Raw genomic sequence first — 6592 nt, 5'->3', positions numbered from 1 at the left:
AAATCATTCTTTTGTAAATGAGTGTAATGTGTTTTCTAAAATGAGCAAAATAATATTTTTGAATTGAGTGAAATCGGTGGTTTGAAGTAAGTGAAATATGTATTTTGAAATGAGTAAATCATTTGTAAATGAGTGAAATATGTATTTCAAATTAGTGAAATAATTTGTTTCAAATGATTGAAATCGTTTTTTTAATGAGTGAAATCGGTGTTTTAAAACTCATTTGAAATATATTCAAGACTGCTCTTGTTTTAAAAATCTTATCGTTGGGAATTCAAATATATATTCAATAATCAGTTTTTTGTTTAAAAGATATCGTTGTATTAATATCTCACAAGAAAAAAATGTTAGTAGTTCTCAATTGGTGAAGAGGACCGTGAGAGTATCCACAACCGAACCCTCTATACCCGCTCCAAATGCCAAGACAGGTTGTCCTGTCAGTGTCCAGACAAAAAATTACCACCCAACCAGCCTCTCTGTATACCCGGCCCAAATGCTAAACTGGTCGGCCCTCCCGATATCCAGCCCAAATCAGAGGTGGATATGAGGACGATTGGACGCACCACGACGTAAGATACGACCCACTCTGGCCCACCCGACGCCACATAAATAGGACCTTATATATGCAATCTGGCAGAAACTCTACCCGCATTCCACCACTCCGCTCCCCTCTAGTCCACTCTGTTCGCCGACAAGCTCCCGTCCAGCGATCTCCTATCTTCTCCGGCATGGCGGGCAGCGGATCCGAGTCCTACACCTTCAGATCCATTGAACCAGAGCTCATCCCACACGACATCGAGGAGGAGATGACCATTCCCCTTGCGCTCTACCGCTCCTGAGAGGAGGCCGCCCAACGACATCACTCGGAATCTTTTCGTTGGGAATCCATTGCGTCGGCCCAAATGGCGCATGGATCTGGCGAGAGGTGTGTTGCTGCTGCCTCACCAGAGGCGGTCCGGTCCGTCTGGCGTTCGAACGCGCCGGCGGATGCTCAACCGCTTCGTTGGTGCGCCAAGGCAGATGTGAACGCATGGGCGTCGTCTGATGAAAATATGGCAGCAAGCGCGGGAGGCGGCGGCAGCCTCGCGGCAGCGGATGTTGGCGAGGCGGACACTAATGGAAAAAGTGCTAGCCCCAACTTTCGTTGGCGTCGCGGCATTTTACGTCCGCGCCAGCACTATTTTTTCTCAGATAGTGCCGGCGTAGGCCAAATCCGTACGCTTGCTTTACAAGCATAGTGCTGGCGTTGCTTGTTTTGTAAACGCCACAAATCTATTGGCCCATATACACTCACCATTTGGAAAAAGTTAAATACACTACGAGTGCCTCGACTTGTCCAGCGTGGTCACTTTGGTGCCTAAACTTGCAAAATACATGAAACTGTTGTTGTAACTTGTTCGAGTGTTCAAATACGGTGCCTCCATCCGTATTCAGGCGTAGGCACTACCCACTTGCCGTGGCATTGACCCACATGTCAATGATTGTGAGTGGACCATATTGGTTGTTTTATAGAAAACTCCATGTACTTTAACTGAATTTTGCAAAAGCACCTCACATTTTATTTAAATATGATGAATTGCATTGATCCCACCTGTCAGATTGGGTTCCCACGTACGTGGATAAAATAATACTAAGAACAAAAACAGGGTGCGCCAGAACGAAACAAGTACCTGGGCACGCATCATGCGTCCATGTGTTAATCAATACGCGGATATGAATGAAACACGTATTATCATGCAAAAAGAAACTTCGATAGTAGTCCTATTTGCAGTATGGAAATAGATTCCTATTTATAAAAAGGATATTGCATGAATAATAATTAACCGAAAGAGAAAAATAAGTTGCCTTGCCGGAATTTGAATTCAGGAGCTCAGAATGGCGCTCTTCTGGGCCCGCACAAGGTTTCCTTTCATTTATTTTTTCAATTTCATGATTAGTTCTTGATTATTTTCCCATTTGAAAAGAAATATAAGAAAATATTACAACTGCAGTAAACTTTAAAAAGTGTTAGTGCATTTGAAAAAAAAAATATTCAACATACTTTTGGAAATTCTCACATGTATTAAGAAATTGTAAACTTGTTTTTGAAAAATGTTTGTCATGCATTCAAAAAATTTACAACATCTATTTCATAAAATGTTGAACATGTATTAAAAATTTATTGTGTAAAATTATTCTTACATTTATACAAACACGCTTAACATGTTTTAACATATTTATAGAATTTACTGTTTTTAGACAATCATTTTTAATACACACTGAATTTTTTTCAAAATACAAAATTACACAAAAATAAACATTTGCACAATATTTTATAATATATGTTGAACTGTTTAAATCCACATAAATTTAGAAAAAGTTCATGTTTACCTCTTCGAACTACACAATGATAAAAATAGAATAAAGATTTAAGGCACTCGCGGCAAGTATGGCACATATGGCAGCATATGGACAAAGACACCGTATATGCACCATGTGACAAGTTATAGCACCATTTTTGCGTATTTTATAAGTTTAGGCACTAAACTGACCGTAATGGACAAGCTAAGGCACTCGCTGTGTATTTAACTCATTTGGAAACCACTAGTGACGTTGGTTTTCTTTGCATGCCATAGTTATTTTGTTAGTGTTGGCGTTCTTTTTCTTTGCACGCCATAGTATATAATTATATTATGCTTTTTTGTCATCATTATTTTTACCTTTTTATCATTTTAGGAATTTTATTTTTTACCACCAGTTCAAATTTTGAGTCTTTTATTTTGTCAAGTCTTTCATTAATTTTAGTCTTTCTTATTTGGCATGTGATAGCTATGGCGTTGCCATTTTATCCAACGCCAACAATAACCTAGTAAAATACCTAAATCCATCACTTGCTCTCATTTTGCACCCCACCCGGCCCGGTCGTAGACACAACTCCCCCTGGACCAAAGTCGCCGCCGCCCCACCACCACCCCTCACCGGCACCAAGGTTAGATCCACTCCTCCGTTCGCGCGGACAGGCCAAACTGACGGAAATTGTAGTGATAATCATCCGATTGCTATTGTGTCTCCCGACTGTTGGCGGGTCTTAGCTAGTTTAATAGAAATTTATAGAATGTGTTATGTATATTCTTCAAAGTTATCATTTTAGTTTTCTTTACACATTTATGTACAGGTTCACCGGTATATGTAAATCAACTTTGCATACATAAGTTATTCTTATATATGATAGTATGTGTATGTATAGAAGTCAGTTTGCTATATCTTATTTATCAAAATAGATTCATAATGTTATCTATTCTACTTAATTAACAAAATCATGTCTTTCCAACACATGCACTATTCACTATAAACGTATCTGATTCTGTTTTGACACAGCTCACGCCAAGTATTTGATAATGAAACTTTACAAATCATATCTTTCCAACACATGGACTTTTTTACATTCCATATTATCTTGATCGTATATATACGCGATGTGTTTGTAGGTCATGGCCAATTCTGGAGGCAACAACGAGTCGGTGTGCGATGTGGACATGGTTAACAATGAATTCTTAAACACTTTTGAGTATGTCATCAAGAGCGTGCAAGGGGCAAATGATGATATAAAGGGGGAGATTAAAGAGCTATGCAAGGATGTTGTTCGGCTCGTACAGGAGACTAATCAGCTTAGGGACGAGAGGGATAACCTCGTCGAGGGTTGGGATAAACTGAAGGAGGATAGGAGACGCCTCAGAGGTGAGAGGCTTGACCTGAAGATGGACATAGATCATTTCAGAAGAGGAGGAGCGGCGGATAGAAAGAAGCTGATCCAGCTGGGCATACTCCTTGTTGAAGATTAGTTTTTTGAGTAGCTAGCTAGCCCATCTTATTAGTTGATGATGATCAAGTAACTAGAGTACTTGAGTGAACTTTTGTGAAGTTTAATATCAACTTGTTGAGTTCATGAGCCTCTTTATGTAATGATTATCTATTAAGTAAGTACCTAGTGTTGATGAGTATGTTGTGTTCAGTAGTACATATTAAGTAGCTAGTGTTGATGAGTAAAAAAAATTAATACCAAAAACACCATTTGCTGGCGTTGGACGAGCAGGCACGCCAGAGTTATGATGAACTTAGTGCTGGCGCTGGACTGGTTATACGCCAGCACGGTGTAGGATACTGCTACGTGTCCTCAAACGCCACCACTACATTTTAGCAATGGCGCCATATTAGTGACGGCGTGTGTCTACATCGGCACCCCGTATGTTGCACTCTTCGGCACCCCGTATTAGTGGTCGGCTTTTCTCCACTAGTGGGAGTCGCATTCTTCGGCACCCCGTATGTTGCATGACCACCCTGGGCGCCGCAACCGCGTCGTGGTGGACATCGCCGGCTCTTCCTGGACGGATCCATCATCGATGTCACGTGTCCATGGCAACGTGCAAGCGACGAGCTTCGACCGGGATGAGTAGAGCATCGGAGACGGCTTCGTCTTGAGTCCCGTGAGCCGGTCCATGTCCCATGTCCTACTCTACCTCGCCGGCGACCGGAGCAATAGTTTGAGGGCCGCAGCCGGCCGCTGTACATGGGCACGGTGGAGCCGGACGAGCTTCACTTAGATTAGGTTTCATGTTGCATGTAATAATATGTATTTGGTGTTTTGAAACTATGTTTGTGGTTGTGGAATCATTTTTTATAGGATGTCCGATCAATGTCCACGGACGCACCGCGGTTGGGGGCCGGATTTTGGTGATTGTGGTTGTACATGCTTTAAGTGTGCATGCAATACTTGATATAGTGGAGACATAGTCAGATATTTGTCAGGAAGTGTCAGCTGTATATAGAAATGCATTGCACAAACGAATCTTTCCCACTTTATACGCTCAAGGCCTGCACGCGTCTGAATGTCAAGAGTCAACGATGAATTCTCCACCATTAGGTACCCTTGCCGTTAGAAAAACTTTTTTCAAATCGTATTACATTTGCTTTTTTAGAGAAAAGGCGAGCGCCCGACTTTATAAATAAAGCCACCGGGCAGAGTCAAACACCAAGATATAACACCACATAAGTTTAACAGAATAAGACTAAGGAGTACGGGTACAAGGCATCCAGCCTATCATGGCACGCAGGCCAGCATAACGAGCAGCCAAACCACTTAGGGATCCGTCCTTCTGGGGCGCCGCAGCAGGGAAGAAGCCGTAGATTTCATTTTAGATAGCATATCGTCGAAAGCCTCTAGGTCCCCTTCCTTAGTCAATGATCTCCACTGCTGCAAAAAGACATTGGCTTTAAATAAGAAACTCGCTGGGTTAGCCGGGAAAGTGTGTTCAATAGTGAACTTGTTTCTAGTAGTCCATAGCGGCCAACAGATCGCAGCCCAGCCCACCATGAAGACCCGCTTAGACCGGCCTGCTAGCAAGTTAATACAACGCCGTAAATCCTCAAAAGAAGAGAGGTTCCAATCAACACGAAGCCAAAGCCTAATGCAACTCCACATGAATTTAGCCAAAGAGTAATGAAAAAAGATATGTTCGGTGCTCTCAATAGCACCACAAAGCTGGCACCTGTTAGAGCCCGGCCCATTCCTCTTCTTAATCTGATCAGCCGAGGGGAGTTTACGACGAAGAGCTTGACAAAGGAAGATTTTAATTTTGGGAGGAATGCGGGCAGCCCAAATATACTTAAACTTGTCAGTGCGGCCGCCAGAAATAAGCTTAGAATACGCCGATTTAACAGAGAAACGCCCCGAGGAGGAATGGGGCCAAACAACGGAATCCTCTTCCTCCGAGAGCAAGGGGAAGCAGGCAGTAAGGCGCTGCCAGTCTTCCAACTCCACAGGGGAAAGAGAGCGCCGAAAATCTAAAACCCAACCCTGAGCCGAGAGCTCAAAGATAGAGATCTCGGGATCAGCACAAAAAGAAAACAGAGTTGGATAGGCCACCGCTAGCGTGGTGTCCCCTACCCACCAATCTAACCAAAAACGAGTAGATTTACCATCTCGGACTACGAACTTCACCAGAGACCGGAAGATCGGTCTAATATTAACAAGTTTACGCCAAAATTGAGACCCACCAGAAGAGGGCGCAAACATAGGGCTCGAGGAAGGGAAGTATTTAGCTATGAGAAGGGTAAGCCAAGTAGGGCGATCCTCAAGGTACATTATCTTCCACCACCATTTTAACAAAAGGCATTTATTCATGATCCGAGTGTTAATGATGCCAAGGCCCCCCATGTTTTTAGGTCTACAAATGAGATCCCATTTAACCATCCTATATTTGCGTTTATCATCGGAAGAATTCCAGTAAAAGGCACCCCTGTGCTTATCGAAACCTGTGTGTGTCCCTTCGGACAGGAGGTAAAAGCCCATTAGAAACATCGGGAGAGAGGACATGCAAGCGTTGGTAAGGGCAACCTTGCCCGCCTGAGAGTTATAGCGGCCTCGCCACGGAAAAACTCTATTACCAACTTTAGTCACTGCCGGGGCAAAATATTTTGCCAAAAGCTTGTGAGGGGAAATAGGTAAGCCCAAATATTTGAGAGGAAAAGACCCAAGAGAGCAATTTATGAGATGTGCCACCCGCTGCGCTTCTGAATCAGGCACCCCAGTAACAATGACCTCGCTCTTAGAGAA

Source organism: Triticum dicoccoides, chromosome 3B, assembly GCF_002162155.2.
Source record: "Triticum dicoccoides isolate Atlit2015 ecotype Zavitan chromosome 3B, WEW_v2.0, whole genome shotgun sequence".
NCBI classification, from domain to species: domain Eukaryota; kingdom Viridiplantae; phylum Streptophyta; class Magnoliopsida; order Poales; family Poaceae; genus Triticum; species Triticum dicoccoides.
Note: the sequence above shows the minus strand (reverse complement) of the source record.